This window comes from Hesperophylax consimilis, chromosome 6, assembly GCF_061612785.1.
Source record: "Hesperophylax consimilis isolate HC1 chromosome 6, BYU_Hcon_1.0, whole genome shotgun sequence".
NCBI classification, from domain to species: Eukaryota; Metazoa; Arthropoda; class Insecta; order Trichoptera; family Limnephilidae; genus Hesperophylax; species Hesperophylax consimilis.
Window position 1 is genome coordinate 10,345,947 of NC_142841.1, and position 21,828 is coordinate 10,367,774.

Here is a 21,828-nt window from a genome sequence, read left to right on the forward strand (position 1 = left end):
CTTTTAAGCTAAATATATGTTCGTTAAACTATAAATTCCGAACAAAAAAAAGTGTTCTCGATTTTCATGACACACCGTTCTACAGATTTTATGTTTCATGATTTCCATTTTATTGGATTTAATTGTTACTTAATATACATATTTATACTTTGTTTTATAGACTAACGGTCTTACTAAAAAAGTGGTGAACATTTTATTCATTTAATAAACGACCGTGTATGTGAACTTTACTAATTGAAACGTGAAATAGAAACTGACATAAAATAATAACTAATGGAAAGATGAATAAGATGTATACATTGCTTATCCAGTCAAAGAGGGTTGTTTACCTGTTGTGTAAACTTAAAATTATAATAATTTCTAATCGGATTTCGGAATTTTTCCAACGTTTTTTAAATGTCCTCTATAGGTATTTCTTTATTTTGAAGATGTCGTAAAAACTAATACCGTTTTAGAAACTAGAATAATTTATTTAATTTTGTTATTTAAAAAAAAAATTGGAAAAAAGCTTACCACAAACATTTTTGATCAAAAACTCGCACAATTTCAGTGTTAAATCAATATATTTTTAAAATACAGTCGTTTTATTTGAGGTGTTTGCAAGAAAACTATCATCTCATTTTTTATCTAGTTCGTATAAAAAAAATAATAATTTGAAATTTCTTTTAATTTCCCGGAAATAACAACCAAAAACTGAAATGTTAAACACATTGCTTGCACATTTTGAAACGTTTATGTCTTCTATTTATGTTATAAAAAACACATCATTTTAAAAAATTTCTTGTATAATATAGACTATAAAATTCAATTCAATACTGACATAACCTTTTAACCTAACTTTATGACATAACATGAAAGTAGATTGTACACATGCTATTATTATATAATTACATGTCTAAAACTGACGAAAAATAACACAAATAAGTTGTAAATATGTTGAATTACACGAATATAGTAGCAATGTGAGCATTTTATGAACAAAACACGATTTGTGAAGATATTTCACGAATACCTTAAACCGCTGTCAACCGCGGTTTCCGCACTTTAAATATACCATATTGCGCATGAATGAAGTCGCAAAAACCATTGTGGCCAAATTTAAAAAAAACAGAGTTGAGGATATTTTTTTATTAGTTCCATCTCGAATCTTAACTTTTACTTTATTTATACAATGTGTAACAAAAGCCAAAATATTTTCTAGTTATACATAATATACAATAACATTAATTTGATCTAATCATGCGAACACCTCAGCACAGGTTCTCTTAGTGAGGTGTTCACAAAACATTACTACACATACAGTTACTGATTATTTTACACTCTATTACTATATTTTAAACTAAGTACCTTTTTTGTTTTACTTGCACTTATCATTTGTTTACCTGTAAACTGTATGAATGATTAAATAAATTAATAAATAAAAATAATATCAATAACGACTCACAATCGCAGTAAATTCAATTTTAATAATATTCGTTACCAATTCCGAACACAAACTGTGAAATACATTATCAAACATTGAATAAAGTTATGCGGGCTGATGTGAAATTAATCATGGTGGAACCTTTGTCAAAATTGATTCAGTCAAATGCAGACGTCGGCTATTGAAATAATGTCTACTTCTCCCGTCACGCATTAACATGTTAATGAAAAACGTATTTACATGACTCTGGTATTAATAATTATCAGCGTTTGGTTTGGGCGTACTGGTAGCATGTTCAGTGTAAAAAAAATTGGGTTTCGAAAGTCAATATGATTTTTTGACAAAAGCTTTTATTTTAAAGCAACTGGATATTTGCATACGTGCTGGCACTGTTGGTGGACGCAGTGGACTCTCTCGCTGCAGCAACCGGTCCAGTTTCTTTACCACCTAGGATTCTTGCTGCAGAGTCTCCATCTTCTATCTTCGTGTCACCTGTTCCTGTTCTTCATTTTACTTAACTTAACTTCACTTTATTTTTGTAATATTTATATTTTTTTGTAATACCTGCATCAAATGTAAAGCGCCCCTGAGGTGATATTTTACAAAAGCGGCGCTATACAAATTAACTAATTAATTTCTGATCATATAAATATTAATATCAAACTAATTTTTATGTGTATATAAAATGAATATTTGTTTATAATATACAAACATGATTTTGTTTTGAACCACTTTACGAATGAAAGATTTTTCCTTTTTGAACTCATCGATCAATTTCTCTTACATATTTCTTATCCGTCTACAATTGAGTTTCATCACTATGTCATTCCAAGTGTATTTTCTCAATGAATAAAATACATTAGATAAAGCCAACAGTATATCTTTGTCTCATAGTTCTCGATAGATGATCTAAAAGTTAAAGAGAAAATCCTGCAATTTTCTCTGTTAGAGACTTTGATAGAGACATACAACCAGATTTTCAGCGTCTTCGTAAATCTACTTGGAATGTAAGGCGTCAATTATTACACTGACTTCGATAAGAATCCTTTATAATTCTACATATTTTAAACATTGCTGCCGAAATTCCAAGTAAGTAAACAAACTTTTTGAGCTTTATATTTTATTCAGCCATTTGATGCGCCGGGGGTTGTGATCCCCGCTAAGCTGTCTGGAGCTTAGCGCGAGTTAAGTGTGGTGCTGCCATCTGTCGCCAACCTCTTGAATTAATAATAATGAACGGGGTTTTACATTTGGACACGGAAGATTTATTTAGATACCTTCTACAAGGCTTAGCGCACCATAAATTTAGAATGTCTTTCGGCTATAAATATTCAGTGAAAACATATAATATTCCTCGAGGTATCTACCGTAACGTAGTAAATAACGCAAAAAATCATTAATCGTAATACAATCATAGCTATCGTTTTTACTGTAAGAAAAATATTACAAGACCTAAAAAATCTTTTAAACTTATAAGTTTGTTCTACCGATACTTGAATGAACACTGTTCCAAAGTACTGATATCATTGATCCCCCGACACTGGTTCACAGCCATCACGCACGCAAAAGGGATTCCAAAATTTGAACACAATTAACATATCTATAACAAATCATCGGTGAATTAATGACACGCCTATATTTCAGCTTTTTCAAGGTATTTATTCCTGACCTCTTACTTTGACACCCCATCATTGTGCTTGTCACCAAATCTCCACATTATGAACTTTATTATTAACAAGGTAGATACCCACCTAGGTACTACAAAATTATAAAATCGTGTTGATTTTAACGTGATTCACATTTAGAAAATCGTTAAAAAAACTCTTCATTAAACAAGTTTTATTTTAAAAAACAAGAATTGTGTTCTGCTATTAGATACAGTACCGACATGCTAGTAATTATGATATTTTACAATTAACCATGATTGTGAAAGTCTAGAAAACAATAATACCTATTGACAAAATATCCTTCTTTTATTATTTTGCAACAGAATATTTATTCCAATTACAGTACAATTTACCATTTACAACTTACCAATTTACAATTGTCCATACCTCAAGTATTTTTTTTTCTAAGCTGCTAAAGAGAAAACACCCTTCAGCTTATATAAAGAAACTTGATCACTTCCAAACGTAAGTCTTCAGATTCCTGATTTTCCCCGTCCTTGTGAAAAACGGTCGAGGAAATATCTTTTTAGCAAGTAACAGGCCACAAGTCTAAACGCAATTACGGGAGTTTATCACTGTAAATTATGTTTTCCTTCCGCCATTTTTTCAGCGAGTGAATTGTTGCCTCTCTCCAGTACAATAAAGCAAACAGAGTTCGGAAGTGCCCAACCGTCTGGCATTTCCGGCCGCCGCCACCGGATCGGACTGTCACGTGACCGGAAGTCGGGACGGGGGCATAAACAATCCTGAGAGTGGCTTTCGGGGGAGGTTTCAGGAAAATTGATTTAGCTTCTTGATATTTATTGCGATCGGACGTAATTCGTACGCCGTTAATTACGAGTTAAAATTGTTGTAATAAACGAGGAGAACTTCGTCGACGTATTTATATAATGAAATATTTTGTGAACATTTAATTGTTTTATTTTTAATAAATATGTAGGTATACCTACCTACAGTTCCTACCTATCTGCTTATTTAATTTAAATGACATGATGAATCTATACGAAATTATTATCTGCATTTCCATAACAAGTAGATAGTAGTGCCGAAATTCGTCTACTTGTTATTATTATAATTTCAACTCACAATTAACGGCAAACGAATTAATTCCGATCGCAATAAATATCAAAAAGCTAAATCAATTTTCCAAAAGCTTCAACGACATCATTAATGTCGTATTTTTCAATCTTACCACTCTAGCTGACTGAAAAGTCACGGACTGCCACTGGTAAGTAGGTACCTACAATATGATTACTATTACAAGTAAACATATGAAATAGTAAATAACATAGCTTACCTACTCAAAAACATATTTTTTTAAATTCAGAACACAGTGGATTTAATTATTAGCAGTTAATGTTGATAAAAAGTTTTTTCTACTAATCTGTTGAACTACCCATAATTCAAAAATAAATATTGAATGTCGTAGGTACATTTGTGCTAAATTATTGTGCATTTATTAATTTGTAATAATCTATAAAATGTTACTGTGATTTTATGTTTGTAATAGATATTTATGGTTATTATTTATTGGCCATTAGATAGAGACTGGTTTGTCATGATGAAATCCATTAAAGATTATAATAATAATTTCGTTAAGTATATAATATTAATTTACCGGTTTTACTATATTATGCAAAACAATAATCTTTGTATTCTTATTTAAACATATGAAGCTAATTTATTTAAATAACCATTTAAAATCAATTACAAATGTGAAATTGTCAACGGTAAATAATAGGATTAAGTTGGAAATTATTGTTCTCATTAAAAAGATAATAAATGTATTTTTATTGTCTTGACATTAAATTATATTAGCTATTATTAGTTCGTAACGCCATTATTACAATAATACATATTATATTAATTATTAGAAATAGTAATTTATTAGCGGCGTTTTTTGTCCATCGTTGCCAAAAATTCGGAATATTAAAAAAAATTATAAATATTTTATTTTTATTTTTATTGCAGAATTATTGTTAATTAAGGTGAAATGTTTGGGGAAGTGGGTATTATGTTTCCTCAGTGTGCAATTGGGCAAAATATGGCTTGGGCAGGGGCAGGGTAAGGTGTCAGGGGAGGTTGAACTAGTTGCAGTTCAGAGTGCAATTGAGCAAAATTTGGCCTGGGCAAGGGTAGGGTAGGGTGAGGGGTCGGGGGAGGTTGGACTATATGTCCTCAGAGTGCAACTGGGTAAAATATAGCATGGGCAGGAGTGAGGTGTCGGAGGAGGTTGGACTACATTTCCTCAGAGTGAAACTGGGCAAAGCATGGCTTGGGCAGGGGCAGGGGCAGGGTGAGATGTCGAAGGAGGTTAGACTATATTTCCTCAGAGTGCAACTGGGCAAAATTTGGCCCAGGCAGGGGCCGGGTGAGGTGTCGGAGGAGGTTAGACTATATTTCCTCAGAGTGCAACTAGGCCAAATATGGCCTGGGCAGGGGCCGGGTGAGGTGTCGGGGGAGGTGGGGACTATAACTTATATATCTATTGGAACGGTCTGCATTCAATAGAATACACAATTATATATAGAGGAGGGCTGAACGAATACAGTCAAATTTTGTACATCAACGTTAATTAAGATCTTTAGACGTGTAGAGGTTTATCTTACTTAGGTTAGTACTTACTATAAAGGCATTTTTAAATATAAAAGCTCGTATACGGAATTTGCGCAAGAAGCTAAGATAACGCAACAAAAATAATGTGAATACATAAGTAGTATTTATACTCAAGATTCCTAAAAATTGAATATTCGAACATGTCAATAAGGAATAGTAGCTTCCAAAACATAAGCATAACTAGCTTAGGTATCTTTCGTTAGATTAATCAATTTATATAAAATAATCTGTAGCTACGACAGAGTATGCATAATGATGAAAAATGGTACATAATATTTTATAATATATATGTGTATCGTAAACCATTAAAATTAATTGTTCAACATAATAATGACTCAACTTGTTCATATAAAATAATAAATTCAATAATTGATAGCCCTGAACTATCATACTTGATTTCCTCTCATATACCTCGCAAACCAATATCGAAGCAGTGTCTACGTATTATTGCGTAAACTCCAACACGGAATCAGAATTAATTGCTTACTCCCGTTCGCCGTATACAGAATTTGGGTAATTATATAATATATTAGGGGATCGTAAGGATGTTATTGATATATTTAACCCTTCAGGTGATTTTTTGATTATTCCACTATTATTATTATCAAATCAATCACTAAATATTTACCGGTCTAAGTAGAATTTAATCGGCAAGCAGAAAAATAAATCTCAATATATAAACTGCATAACCCTGTTTCGACTTATTTAATTTATTTATTGTACTATTCCTAACAAAGATAAATCTACTACTTTCCGTCTTGCGATCAGCACAACATTTGAATGATGTTATGCTCATTTGGACGCTCTTTGTGTTAAGAAACATACCTGTGCAATATAAGTGATTCGTTAGTTCAGAAACTGCATCAAATAAACAAAATGGCGTTTATTTATTGATTTAACGATTGATAATGATGTTGATTTGGAAAATCGTCAGGTCTGCAGATTGTGCTGTGTATTTATTTAACAAAACATTTGTTTTGTGTATTTTCAGAAGGGTCGTACAATATCAATCGAGAACACTTAATTGGTTAGATTTATACGAAAAGTCCTGTTATTTATTTTTAAAGAAAGACAAACATTCCCGGGTTACGAATAACCTGACAATATTGCTAATCTCCTACTATCACCACAGTAAGTGGAAAATGTTGATTGTGTTGTGATGGAGGACTTAGCCAGCCAAAAAATTTAATAAACGACGGACGCCTCGGTGGGACCTAGTCAACTCAGCCAATGACCGGTCGAAAAAAAATAATAAATGGGTGTGTCAAGCCTACGCAAGACAGAAGTGAAACTTCTAGTATTCTTCTCTCTCTCTCTTTTCATTTCATTCTCTCTTTTTTTCTGTCTATTGACATATTTATAAGTAGCATGTGATAAAAAAAATTAAAAGTTATAAAAAAAGAAAAAAAAAATTAGTTAAAGCGGGGATCGAACCTCGGTTCTTCACGACCACAGTCGTGCGCTCTGCCTGTAGACAGCGAAGATGAGTTAGGAGAGTGAGTTAAACTAGGTATATAATATTTACACCTTGCTAATGTTTTCAGTATTATTAGGGCTTTTTTATACTAATTTTCATATATTTATTGGCAGGTAGAGTAGAAATTAATATTGTTTAGCGTTTGCCAACGACCATACCATGTTGAACACACCGGTTCTCGTCCGATCACCGAAGTTAAGCAACATTGGGCGCGGTCAGTACTTGGATGGGTGACCGCTTGGGAACACCGCGTGCCGTTGGCCTATTTTTTATTTTAATTTCATGTTTTTTTTATTTTTTTATCATTACTATAATTAATAATATCATAAAATTCTTTAACTTTTCAAGTATGCTACAGGCCTAAAATATTACTTAGTGGATTGATATTATGGTCAACCATTGAAAAAAAAAATTCCTACAAACTTATTAATGTAATTACGATCTTTTTCAAGCGCGTATGTAATGATTATTTTTATCAACCTCGCACACACCTTGCTAATTTTTTCAATATTATTAGGGCTTTTTTATACTAATTTTCATATATTTATTGGCAGGTAGAATAGAAATTAATATTGTTTAACTTTTGCCAACGACCATACCATTTTGAACACACCGGTTCTCGTCCGATCACCGAAGTTAAGCAACATTGGGCGCGGTCAGTACTTGGATGGGTGACCGCTTGGGAACACCGCGTGCCGTTGGCCCATTTTTTATTTTAATTTTATGTTTTTTTTCATTTTTTTATCGTTAACATCATAAAAAATTTTATATCATTCTTTAACTTTTCAATTATGCTACAGGCCTAAAATATTACTTAGTGGATTGATATTATGGTCAACCATTAAAAAAAAAAAATTCCTTAAAAACAAAAAAATAATATTCCATGGCCGAGAATCGAACTCGGATCAACTGCTTCGAAAGCAACTATGCTGACCATTACACCACCAACGCCAGTTGTCGAGATGAGCTAAGAAGCATTTATATTTTACTTCAAAACTTTTACTACATCAAATGAACTTTAATCGGTCCCGCATTTTCGTTTCGGTCATGAGTTGGTTTTACTCCTCGAAATTGCATGACGCGCGTAAAGAAGTTTCACTTCAAAAAATTTATAAGTAAGGTGACCAGATTATCAAGCCTTAAATCGGGACACTTTAAAGATGAGCGCGGGGCGTGAGGGTGAAAATAAACGCAAGCATTCACATCTACCAGCACACCACATACACCACATGAACCTAAAAAGCCCTGGACATATGCGATTTAGTATGAAAGACATTGAAGTCAAATCTAGGGCGAGGGGAAATTGCATTTCAGCCATCTTGTTTGACACAATTTTTAAATGATTTGCTTGCAAAGTAGTATATAATGAACTATTTAAATTAATATTTATTTTATACTTTCATATCGCCTATGCATTGAGTGCTCATGATTTTTCGGGCTAGGTATTTGAGAAAACGAGCAATGGGACATGTCAGGATAAAATTAAGAAGCTAAAGGCATTTTCCAAATATTTTCTCTCTTTTTCCTCACCCTGCGGCTTCAAATTATTTTCGAATAGCTCTGTCAAGGGGTTTAACGCGATATCAACAAACTGCCGCCATGGCAACCCGACGCGCGAGAATAACAAACTGTCGTCGTGGAAACACGAATCAAAGAAAACTGAATTTTGCAGTAAACTGCAGGCAAGTCAAGGGCATTTTTTTAAATCTAAAATCAGGCACACAAATCAACTATTCTGAGCGTCCGCGCTAGATGTTTCAGATTTTTTCCAGTGGAAGAATAAACGTAGTCATCGTTCATCTTGGGGTAAGAATAACCTAGTCGAGTTTAATGTTTCAAAGACTCAATCACGTCTGATAACGTTTAAAAGAGATTGAAATGACAATCTAGACTTCTTCAATGAAAGTAATCTTCCCAACACGCCTTCCATTAGCTGCGCTATGATGTAAACGTTTTCATAGATAATGTATGATGAGCCGTTGTCTGTCACGCTACGTGTCTGTGCCGGTAGATGTGAACAGAAAACGTTGCGTGGCCGTCACGGTACAGACGCGAGTATTTACTATCGTTCCCTTGGGATTGTCAGGTTCTCTCTGACATTTTGTCCAAAATTGACTTAACGCAAAGTTTCATAAAACTTAAAATAATTTCAAGTGTATTCGAAATTCGAACTTTGAACCTCAATATCTCAGTTTAATAAAAGTGGCAGATAAAACCTTGCCCTTCCATGGGTACAATATACCGACACTGTGACTGGCAAAAACGGCATAATGGCGACAGTGAGTACAATCGCGGTGCATCAACAGCTGATTATTGATACTGGGCAAATGATTATGTGGGTGAACCCGTGCGAACCCGATTTAAATTTGTTCCATTTCAAATTAAAGCGAATTCTCTTGTATGAACCTAAATCGAATTCGGATGGTTTAGCCCATGCAGTGTCACGATCAGCTGTGGATGCGGCGCCATTTTGTACTAAACTGCGCAGGCGCAGGTATGCGACAGTAAAGACAAAACATTATATTGTGGGTGCCGGCCCGTGTCTGTGCCGGTACGCTACGCTATGATGTGAACGTCTTCACACACAATGTATGAAACTAATTGAGCCATGTCTGTTATGCTACGTGTCTGGCACGTTACGTGCCGGTAGATGTGAATAGACCTTTTGACGGTTTGTGTTACTCGAAGCCAGCGAAGGCTAACACCTAGCATAGGAGTAAGAATACCACTAATATTATGGACAGTTTGATTTGTTGGAACCGCACGTTAAATACACAGTTTTACTAGCGAGATGTAGGTACCATGATAAATTTTAAAATACGGAACATAAATTTGATATTGATATTAATTTCATTTAACGATTAAACGACCAATCATCACAATCAATTTAATTATATCCACCTTGTAACTGCGGGTAAGCAGGCTAAGAAATCCCTGTCAACCGGGGCGGTCATATCGGGTTACCCGGCGATGGCTGGATGAAGGATGGTGCAAGAAGTCGGGGTCGACAGCGGCTATGGTCGCCAGCTGTGAGATCTGACACGTGTTGTGACAGAATGTCGAAACCTTATACCTCTGCGGGAGTTCGCAGTGAGTTACTTTGATTGATTAAGTGAAGAATCGATTGAATGGTACTCTTGATATTACTAATAATTGAAATAATTGCATGATATTTTTCACAAATTCAGTATTGCTAATTTATTAAGAATCTATTTTCGCAAGTCGTCATGATATATTATCAAGGCAAATGCACATGCCAAACACTTCAAATTATTGGTAATCCGGTTAAAACCGGGATTGCAGGCCTAGACGAATGAATAAACAGGTTTCCCGATAATCTTTTTGTAAATTAAGAATATATTATTTGCATTAGTAAATTTCTAAACAAATATCAGGAAACCTGTTAATTTATTAATTAGCATTTGTTAAGGCTTGCAATACTTTTTAAATTATTGGTAATAGCCGGATTACCAATAATTTAAAAAGATTCTTAATAATTTAGTGATACTCATTTTTCTCCGTGCAAGTAAACATAAAGTATTAAACGTATGAAATTTTAACCTTCTCGCTTATAATACCTACTTACTAAATTATGATTCTGATCTTAATGAGCACCGATTGAAAACGGTTTAAATTGTTAGCCAATGTGAGATTTGAACACAATTTTCCCGACTACTAGCCGAACAATCAACCCATTAGGTACCCGATACTCGAGTATGAACCATAAAGGTTTTCCTCGGTGATAAAATAATAATTTATCTAAAATTGATTAATCACATAAAAATACGCTTAAGGCAATGCCATATGCAGTAATGCAAAATCATGTGTTTTTGGTTTGAAAATTTGGTCGCCTAGAAATGTTTCAGATGCTTTAATTCAATCCTGCGAGTAGAATACATCTTGGGCTTTGAAATAATCGAGTATTTTTTAGATAAGTCTTTTTATAAGCCCCGAAAAAAATAATGTATAGGGCCCATGAAAACTGCTTTAAAGTTCAAAATCTTCTACTTACGAACCCATTTTCGGTTATGATTTTATTGTATAATGTGGCAAATTAAGTTATTTATAAAATGATCGGAAAAAATTAAATATTTATGCCTGAACATCCACAAAATAAAATAAAAGGCCCTTTTTGGCCATGTTTTTTTCTTGCATAAATCAAAACAGGCGGATGGTGTTAAGCGGGAATTTAAACCTTATCGCCATCTACGTAAGGGGTTTTATTAATGGCGCCTTAACAGTGCGACGCAAAGAAATTCAATTTAAACAATTATAGTACCTAAATATAAAATTAATTTCTAAATTTATTCTTTTTATGTTGGTTAATAAGGTATTTATTACCGAGTAAGGAATGTATAATTTTTCTGTAATTATTTTCCCATCTCGTATCATTAGGAGTTGTTTTTTGTTGACGCGATACTTGTCTCATATGCGGGATCTGACGCATTGAATCAATTTGCAATATTAAGATTAATTACTACTGCAAATTTTAATGTTGGTTCAAATGTACGTTGGGTCGCCTTTGAAGTAAATAATTTTCTTAAAACGCGTCATAAACCTAAGTCCAATGATTAAACGATGAACAAATCTACAATCAACTCAAGTCACTTGCGATTCCAACATAATATCTATATTTATCTGGAAATATTCGTACTATGTAATTAAATTTCTTCAGTTGCAGCACTATTAATACCCTCATTACTCATTTCTAGTTCCTGGGATTATCTGAGATCTCCAACACCAGCTCTTGAAGTCTTGAGGCACGAAGCCGCCGTTCAAACACAAGAAGACGTAGGTAAATGCACTGCACACAGCATCTCGCATCTCGGAAGATAAATGATGAAGATAATAACAAGTCGAAGGAAACCTGTCATATTTTATCCCAGCTTTCCCGGCAGCTGCAGACTGCGCGTATTGCTCATCCGATGCTGCATGTCTCAATATGTATAAGATGTGATTTGCGCTATTATTTATCACCCGCGGTAGATAAATCCTTTTCCATCTGCGCAAGTGTTCACTGTGTGTGAATGTTATGAACATGTCCAGAAAGTCAGGGGTGAGCATTTAAATAATATATTTTAGACACTGTAATGCTGTCCAAAACTTTGGCTAAAGAAGTAGGTAGCATAACAAAAATCACTGTAATACTTTTGGCTGTGAAAATCTCAAATCATATACGTACGTACCTTACCTGGGCTAACAGATATTCTCTCAGAAATACAGAAAACAAATATAGAAAATAACACAAAACTCTATTTAGCTTTATCTTCTGTGCTCAGTTGTAGTTACAACTGTAACCGTTAGGTATACATCGGTGTTTTGAATGATCGATTACATTTTGAGTTTACGTAGGTTTTCCGCGGATTAAAACTAACAGTTTTTGTATTCTACAGAATTGAAGTTATCTAGCAAGTTCGATCGATAAAACCCTATATCAAGACAAAATTGAAAAAATCCGTCATCTATTGTCAGTAAGCGATTTTTGCGAGCTCGTTCAGAATATGATTCCGATAGTCGGTAGGCAAAAGCGGCCTCCCAGATAAGCTGTAAATATACACAACTTTCCGAATAATTTCGTTCGTTATACAAAATAACTAGCTTTTCAATGGATGGAAGTGAACTAACGTAGCTCTTAGAATTGAAAGAATTTGTAAACACAATTCATAGACTTAACTAATTCATATAAAACGCGATTAATTTATTACGTTCCAGCTTGAAGAAACGAATTTTTTTAGTTATATTTGAAGACCTCATTAACTAATTAACTCCCTTTTTGATGTCAAAAAATATTTGCGGACTGCCAATAGTGCTAATGTGTATTTAATCTCATATTTTATTTGGATATTGTCAATTTATTAGTAGTTTTAATTTGCTTGACTTTCAGGGATGTTAATTCATAGACAAATGCGCCAGTGTTGCCATTGTAAAACGATTTTTTTTAAATTTGTTTCCCGACAATATCGGTGCAGGTATCGACAGCGTAACTTTACTCGGAATATTGATACAAATCGTCGGCAGTTAAGTCTATTGATTCGGAATTTTTAAGTTATCAATTTGATCGTACAAAACCTCCTGTACGATCCCTGTAAATCTATACAGTTAGTTCATTCAGCAATAAGTTTCTCTGTGTAAATATGTCTACGATTATTATAAGTAATGCATTACGAGTATATTTATATTGTTTTCTTTCTCATTTTTCACTCAGAATCTCTGCTAGTAGAAGATAGTTGACGATTAACAAAATTTCCAAGTCCTACCTCATTAATGTACCTACTGGCTTGCTGCGGTCGCAATAATAATTACACTATTTATTTTTAGTTTAACGAGAATTATTAAAAGTTTCACTTCCCCTGCCGGAGGAGCAGCAAGAAGTTCACTGAATGGATTCTAAATGATGCAGTTTCCAGAATCCTCCTTCGATTTTGTGCTCAGTCGACCGAATGAATACTAAATCACCGCCGAACGTGCAGAGCTGCAGAACTGCCAGAGAGACTAAATAAATATTATTTCCACAGCCATTTTACACAACTGGCTTTGGGTTTGAATGGATATTACACTTAATAAATAATTAACAGTTGTTGTAAATAAATATGCACCTAACCTACCACGTAAATAAAAATATTCGTTTCGATATTGGTAGCTTTGCTATGGAATGTTCTCAATTAAAACATCTGATTTCGGTACAACCGTCAGTGCAAAAGTTTATATATATCCAAAAAAAATAGAATTTCATTGGAAGATACTAACAGTAAATTTTTTTGAGTATTCGTTAGATAGTATATTGGCATCACGTTCGATACAATCTTACATATATGGAAGTAACTGGTTACCTATTAAATGTTGTTTATTACGTAGGTACATGTCTTCTTATTTCGTTTTTTTTAAATTTAATATAAATACATACGTTTATTTTAAGCCACTCTTTTTTTAACAAATTGCGTTACCAGATTTCAGAAGCGCCCTTTCATCAGGAAAATATTACAACTATTACATTACCAAAGTCATTTATTTTTGGGGTATCTTTTGGGGACACTGCAATGCTGTCCGAAATGTTGGATAAAGAAGGAGGTAGCAAAACGCGTCACTAATCATCACTATAATACTTTTAACCATGAAAATCTCAACTATTTTAATATTATCTGTTAAATAAAGCGGATTAATACAAACGTCTGTGTTTATATGTATATATATACATACACCTATACACACAGACATTTCTTTTAAACCGATTCGTTTATAGTATTTTGCAGTACAATATCATTATAATTGAAATAGCCAAGTAGGTTCAAAATGACGTATTAAAATTAAAATTTGCTTAGGAATCGCTGGTTAAAATCCTTTGGGTATATGCTATTACACCCTGAATGTATTATTTTAAATGAATTGACAATGAAACGGCACAAATTAATAAAAAATGTGATATAACATTTCCAAGGCTAAGCTTAATGCTGAATCCCTATTTTGATTAATCTTTATAACGAATTGGTGTGAATTACGAATACCAAAAAATATGCTTTAGATAAATTGAAGGTGTTTCTATCGTTTCGCTGGAGTAGAATACAAATAAAAAAATTACTCAATAAAAAATATAAATACTAACTACTATTTTTTTTCTCAATTGTAATGTATGAACGCGTAAAGGAAACAGCTTTTAAAAATACAGTATTATAGCTAAGATTATCTGTGACAGTTTTAGTTGATTAACTTTTTGGCTTTCTTATAAAATTATTTACAAATAATAAATAGCAGTTTTTTGCTTGAAATCAAACGTTTCTAGACTAAATTTTTCAAACGATTATAATGCCTATTACCTACAATATAAGGTATACCAAGAATATACACATTTTTGGCTTGTAGCTTCCTCTTAATTACTGTATTACAAAATAATTATAATTAAATGTATTAATTTAGGATGTCTGTGAGTCCAGCTTAACTCTGGTTCAATGAACTCATTTTTTGTATTTATTTGTCATTTTAAAAATCAGAACTGATTCTGTGAATCATACAAACGATATGGTACCTACCTATATATTTTAATAGTACACAACTGCTGACCCTGTACAAATCGCAAGTGCGCCCTACTGTCGAATTTGGCAGCCATCTCTGGTCCGGAGCCCCAAAATACCTGAAAAAAAACCCTTGACTCTGTGCAGAAACGGGCGGTCCGTTTGATAGATTCCCCAATCTTAACAAACGGACTGCAATCTTTAGAGCACAGGCGTCAGGTAGGTATGCTGTCCTTGTTCTATGGGTATTACAATGGAAGATGCTCTGAGGAACTAGCGTCATTGATCCCTTCGGCACCGGTGCGTAGTCGGGATACACGCCAAACGCGCGCCCAACATTTGTACACGGTTGACATTTGTTACATGAGAACGGGTCGCTTCTACGATTTGTTCTTAGGTTCAACAGCTCGGCTGTGGAACGGACTGCCGGCCTCTGTGTTTCCTCCCTCCTACAACTTGGGACTCTTCAAGACCCATGTTCACTCCTTCCTCTCCACAAAAAGACCCTCCACACAGCATCCCCAAAGATGACATAGGCCCTGAGGGAAATTATTTTCTTCAGGGCCTCTTGTGCGGAGTTAATATTAAAAAAAACCTACATGTAATATAATATTTTAACAGAAAATTATTTTAATTCTCTAATTATAAGTGGAATTCAGACTATTAACTGCGTTAGTAACAATAATGAAACACATTTTATACTGAAACCTTAAAAGCCACATTAAATTGAGGAAAATAAAACGTTTATTGCTTTTTAGCCCTCATTTAGTACCCAACATTTCTCTTTTAGAGTTTTAGCCCCTATATTGTATTGAATGGAAATACGTCACAGTTGAAAACAATTAATCTGTCCGGTGTTTCAAAACATTGCAAATCGTAAATGCAGCGTCACTGAATCACATATCACTTGTAACAGAATACGCGCAAAGGCAACGAGGGTTTGCGAATTGTGGTCAATCGATGCACTCGGAGAGGAGAAATTTCACAAAACAGATGGCACATAAATTTCAGACCGTGAGAGAAGCAATCCGGTAAGGCCACAACTAAAGCCATTGCCAATAACTCAGGCTGATGGAGAAAGTAAAAGTTCATAAATTATATAAAAAATAACCCTAATCGGCGTAATTTACGTAAAACATAAATATTTCATGACACACTCCACCGCACAAATTTACTTTATATTTTTTCTAATAAATGATATCGGAAGAAGGAAAAAGTTTTTCAAAACACATGTAATGCGGCTAGTCCACGTTGGCCCAACGTGTACAGGACGACTTGGCCGTTACATGCGTTGGTCGCCAATGTTGGCCGGTCAACCTTATTTTTGTCGGTTTTCTTGCACACATTGAAGGATTTTGCCGCCAATCCACCTACAGCGTTCACACGTTGGCTCTGTCTTCATTTCGCAATACGCGTTCAGCGGAGACGGTCGTGTTGAGTATTGCGTGAGCAATTATTTACGATGATTAATAATTAAACGTGCTGTACTAATAAATAGTCGCGTCTGAGATAACTTCCACGTCCATCTAGATTTGACGCCTTCGTGGTCGAGGGGAAAGGCTCTCGACTAGCAACCCGAAGGTCACGGGTTCTCTCTCCACTACCTAGATCCCCACAACATACCCAGGTTGGGATGCCGTAGTCTTACTAGCTCGAGACGGTTGGGAGCAGTTGGGACTCTCTATTCACATTAATCAAAATGCCAATGGGTAAGGTATTTTAATTTTTTCTTTTTAAATATTTTCCAAAAAAACGATAGTACACAATAATAAATTTTCTGTACTTAACGATTTAAAATGTATTATTTTCGATTTGCCGCATAAAAGACCGTTTTTAACCGGCCAATGTATGCCCCAACGTTGGCGACGGCGTTCATGAGTTGGCGAGTTGGCGAACTAGCCGCCTAAAGCTGGGTCCAGACATGTTCTTTTGTCCGTACCGTACCTCCGTTTCGTATCAGCGTCGCGATCAAAAACGCTAGTTTGGACGCCCGTTCGGTACGGTACGGTGGTACGGCGTCTCGATACGGATAGAGGTACGCTCCGATCCATCGCGAGTCGGTTTTTCGACCCGTTCAAAGGCGATACGGTACGGGTCTGCGCCAGTCTGGACGTGTTCGTGGCGTGCATTGGTCGTGTTCTCTGTCACTACCCGAATCAGCGTGAAAAATGCAGTGGGATAACTATAATATTGTGAAGCTTATCGATGGATATAGGGCCAGGGAAGTTCTGTGGGATCCCGGAAACAGGAATTATTATAATAAAAATATAAAGCAAGATGCATGGGAGGAACTGTCTTTCGAAATGGAGTGCGGAGATACGGGCTCTTGATCGCGACGCGGATACGAAACGGAGGTACGGTACGGACAAAAGATGATGCGTCCAGAGTTTTTGGATCGCGACGCTGGTACGAAACGGAGGTACGGTACGGACAAAAGAACATGTCTGGACCCAGCTTAATACTACGTATACATACGCGAGCCGAACTGCTGAACTGAACCTCAACTTATGGGAAAGGATCAAATCAACCATAAATGGCGCGAAACGCCGCTTTCAGTTTTCAATTTCAATTTCAGTGCCGGCAACCCGGGCGTTTATTTATTATTAGTTATGTACATACATGATTTTTCTCCTTACCCTCCTCACTAGACAAAGTCTGTTCTGAGGCTGGTAACTAACAATTTCTAATTACATAAAAACAAATAAGTGGTAAAAAAAAAGGAAATATATATATTATAGTAAAAATAATAATAATAAAATAAGAGGAAAATCAGAATTTAAAAACAGAGTAGAAAAAAGAAAATATATAATTTTAGATATTAAGAATATTACTTATCTCTCTTCTTTCTTTGACATTCAACCAGTTTAAAAATCTTTTGAATACCCAATTCAAATTATTAGATGCGACGTAGGTCTTTGTTTGGGCTACAAACTTATTGAATATATGTGGTGCCAAGTAAGATTCATGTTTTTTTGCAAAATTTGATTTGATATATGGTACTTGTAATTGATTGTGTGTGTTTGCTCTTGTGTTTTGCGAGTGAGTTATGAAGTGTGGTGATATTTTTATGCAGTTTTTGTAGATGATCTTCTTTATGAATAGTTTATTTATGTCTAATAGGTTATTGTTGATCATTAGCTGTTCTGTCGGATGTTGATAAGGCTTTCTAAACATAATTCTGATTATTGTTTTATGATTGATTTTAAGTGATTTGAGATGAGTCTCTGCTGCTGCTCCCCATACTGAAATACCATACATAAGAATACTTTGACAGAGTGCAAAATATATATTTTTTAGCTGAGGTAGTGACATAATGTTTCGAATTGTTTTGAAGATGTAAGAGAGTTTCCGTATTTTTTTTGTAATTAGGTTGATTTGGAGATCCCATTTTAAGTTATTGTCAACAGTTAAACCGAGATATTTAATATTTTGCGCATAATCAATTTTGTCACAAACACAGCGTGAGTTAGTTAATGAGGTAACTGTGCAGGGGTGAAGATGAAGTTGTGGGCGACTATCTGGCTGACCAGCTAATGTTTTACTGAAAGTTAAGTATTTAGTTTTAGAAATATTTAGTGTCAGTAGATTATTTATTAGCCATCTATTTACTTCAGTCATCCCTGTTTCCGTGTGTTTGAAGACGTTTTCCCATGATTGGGCTTTGAATAAAATTACAGTGTCATCTGCATAACTGATTACTTTGTACTCTATGTTCCCTAGGCTTATCTCAGTTAGACTGTTAATGTAGATGAGAAACAGTATGGGACCCAAGACGCTGCCTTGGGGTACTCCATACCTGTTGCCTACTTTGTCACTTTCTTGATTATTTATTTTTACAATTTGTTGTCTATTTTCAATGTAGCTAATGAACCATTTTAGTGGTGGACCTGTTATGCCAATGTTTTTGAGTTTTTGTTGGAGTAATTTGTGTGAGATGGTGTCGAAAGCTTTTGCTAGGTCTAAGAACACTCCTAACACCTTTGAACCGCCATCTAGGTTTTTCACTATGTAGGTGGTTAGTTCCGATAAGGCGTCTTCTGTTCCCATTTTCGCTCGAAACCCGAATTGACGGGTGGAGATCAGTTTGTGTTTATCAAGGTATGCGAGCAGTCTTTTTTTCATAGTTTTTTCTAGTAGTTTCGATAGCGAATTTAGCAGAGTGATTGGTCTGTAATTTAAGATCAGCGTTTTGTCTCCCGATTTATGTATTGGAGTAATACAACCTATTTTTAGGTGATCGGGGACAATGCCGAGGCTGAGACTTTGGTTGAAAATATGTTGAAGTGGTATAAGTATATGTTCTCGGAGACTAATCAGTATATGATTGGAGAGGTTATCTGGGCCCACAGCGCAATTTGGTTTGAGAGAAATAATTAAATCCGAGATTTCCTTTGTACTTATTTTGTGAGCATAAAACGAATGATTTGGTTGTATGGTAGAGGATAGTTTGGTTAAAGAGTCTTCTGTTGTGCCGTTTTTTAGAAGAATTTTTTCAGCCAAGTTAGATCCGACTTTTGCAAATTGGGAGTTAATAAAATTAGCTATTTTACCAGGTTCATTTTTTGTAAGGGTTTTGTTTCCATTTATTAACAGTACTTTGATCTTCGAGTCTTTTTTCGGATTGGAGAAAGTAATATCTTTGACGATTTTCCAGATTTTTTTGGGATCATTTTTGGCGGATTTTATTTCTTTTTTGTAGTACTTGTATTTGGCTTGTAGTTGGTTCATTCCTTTCTCGGAATTCGTGGCTCGGTCCGCGTTTATATTCGCAAATGTATATGTACCATAAGATAAACAAATTATCCTGGTAGGTAGGTACTTGTTTGCACAGCAGGTATATATAGGAGTAGGTAGGTATGTATTCGCAAAGATTTGGTGGATAGGAATCCTCAGTCTTAAATCCTGCAATTTTCCTACCTACCCAATGTACCTATCCTAAAAGGTCACCACGATTGGAATAATTGTTGCAAGAAGAAGAAGATGTCGAAACCTACCTTGCAAACGCACAGTATGCTCAGTGCAGCTTAGTTTAAATGGTGTAAATTAATAGCTCAGACAGGAAGGATTGATGTTTAACGTAAAGGAGACCGAGGAATATAAATTTTGCAAATTTAACATTCATATTACTAGTGAAGCTGGCAGACTTAGTGGCCCCACCTGCGACGGGCGAGTCCCTTTTCTCCTATACTCAAATCCGGGCTTATCTTATGTTCCAGAAGTTTAGATATTAAATATTGAGGAAAACTGTCCATCGAGTTTAGCGGATGTATAGGATTTAATTGTCCCATATAACATAATGGCAGTTGACTTAGTTTTGGGACTAGTCCTTCGAGTGTAATTGGCTTATCCTAGCATCACCTTCTAACACCGACTCTTACAGCTTTGCAACATCAGTAGTGTTGAATTTATTCCTTTTTAAATATTTTTTTGAATACTTTTACACGAATTCCAATAGCTTCAAGCTGTCTGAATCCAGTAAGACTATTGCATCCCCGGTTGTATCTGGCGATTAATGACTGGCTATTGAGATAACTGGCTATTCTGAATGGTGGTCTTTCACCAGGGCGATACTGAGATTTGTTTTACCTCACTAATAGGAATCATCCATAACAAAAAACATACTCCCATCCACTACCACCTTCTCTCACAAAATCCCCATCTCCTCTTCCTTACGGAAACTCAGATTGCCGAGCCCCCAGATACCTCCTATCTGAACTGCCCAGGATATCATCTGGAAAGCCTTTTCAGGCCAAAAGGAGATGTCTGCCTTTATAGCCGTGCTGACATCAGCTGCGCTCGTCTTGCAAATATCGAGAGCGCAAAACACGAAGTGTTATGGGTACGTGTGGATCTCACCGGTATGATGAGAATCTATGCGTGCCTATATCGCTCACCAAACCTTACCGAATCAGACACTGTTGAGTTGTAATACTTGAGTGACACTGTAGATATTCTCTTGCCCCGTTACCCATCGGCCGAGTTTGTAATCCTGGGGGACTTCAATGTTCATAATGAACAATGGCTGAAGTTCTCGGGCCCAACGAACTCTGCCGGTAGATCAGCGGAATCCTTTGCTCTTATCCATGGACTAAGCCAACTCATAGAATCCCGACCAGAATACCAGACATCCCATCACATCGAGCCAACCTACTCGATCTGTTTCTCACTAGTGAGCCACTCGGGTACAGGGTGGAAGTGACAGCGCCCTTAGGATCCTCTGACCACTGCCTTATTACCACCTCTGTCCCAACTTCCATGAACCGTCAACCTGACAAACATGTAAAGAGGAAGGTATGGCACTACAAGGCAGCAAAATGGGACGGCATGCGGTTTTTCTTCGGCGCCTTTCCTTGGAGTATTGTATGCTTTAGCTCCGAGGACCCATCAATTTGTGCACGCGAGGTAGGAGAAGTAATCACATCAGCAATGGATTGCTACATTCCCTTGTCCGTCAAATCCTCTGGAGCGGGCAGAAAACCGTGGTTTGACCATCGCTGTGCTGAAGCTGTCAGACTCAAAAATACGGCTTTTAATGCACTCCGGAAGATTAGCTCCATGAATAACCTTTCGGAATACCGAAAATGGGCAAGGGATTGTAAGAGAGTTCTAAATAGAGCTAAAAGCGATCACAACCAGAGA

The 21,828-nt window shown here is 35.4% G+C and overlaps 2 non-coding genes across 2 annotated transcripts; both read left to right on the forward strand.

Annotated features, from left to right (window-relative positions):
• The first annotated feature begins 7,327 nt into the window (after window positions 1-7,327).
• LOC149422937 (5S ribosomal RNA) lies at window positions 7,328-7,446 on the forward strand. Its single transcript, XR_016302343.1, has one exon. It is a non-coding gene; the product is annotated as a 5S ribosomal RNA (ribosomal RNA).
• Window positions 7,447-7,768: 322 nt separating this feature from the next.
• LOC149422938 (5S ribosomal RNA) lies at window positions 7,769-7,887 on the forward strand. The gene has a single exon (XR_016302330.1). It is a non-coding gene; the product is annotated as a 5S ribosomal RNA (ribosomal RNA).
• The last annotated feature ends 13,941 nt before the right edge of the window (window positions 7,888-21,828 follow it).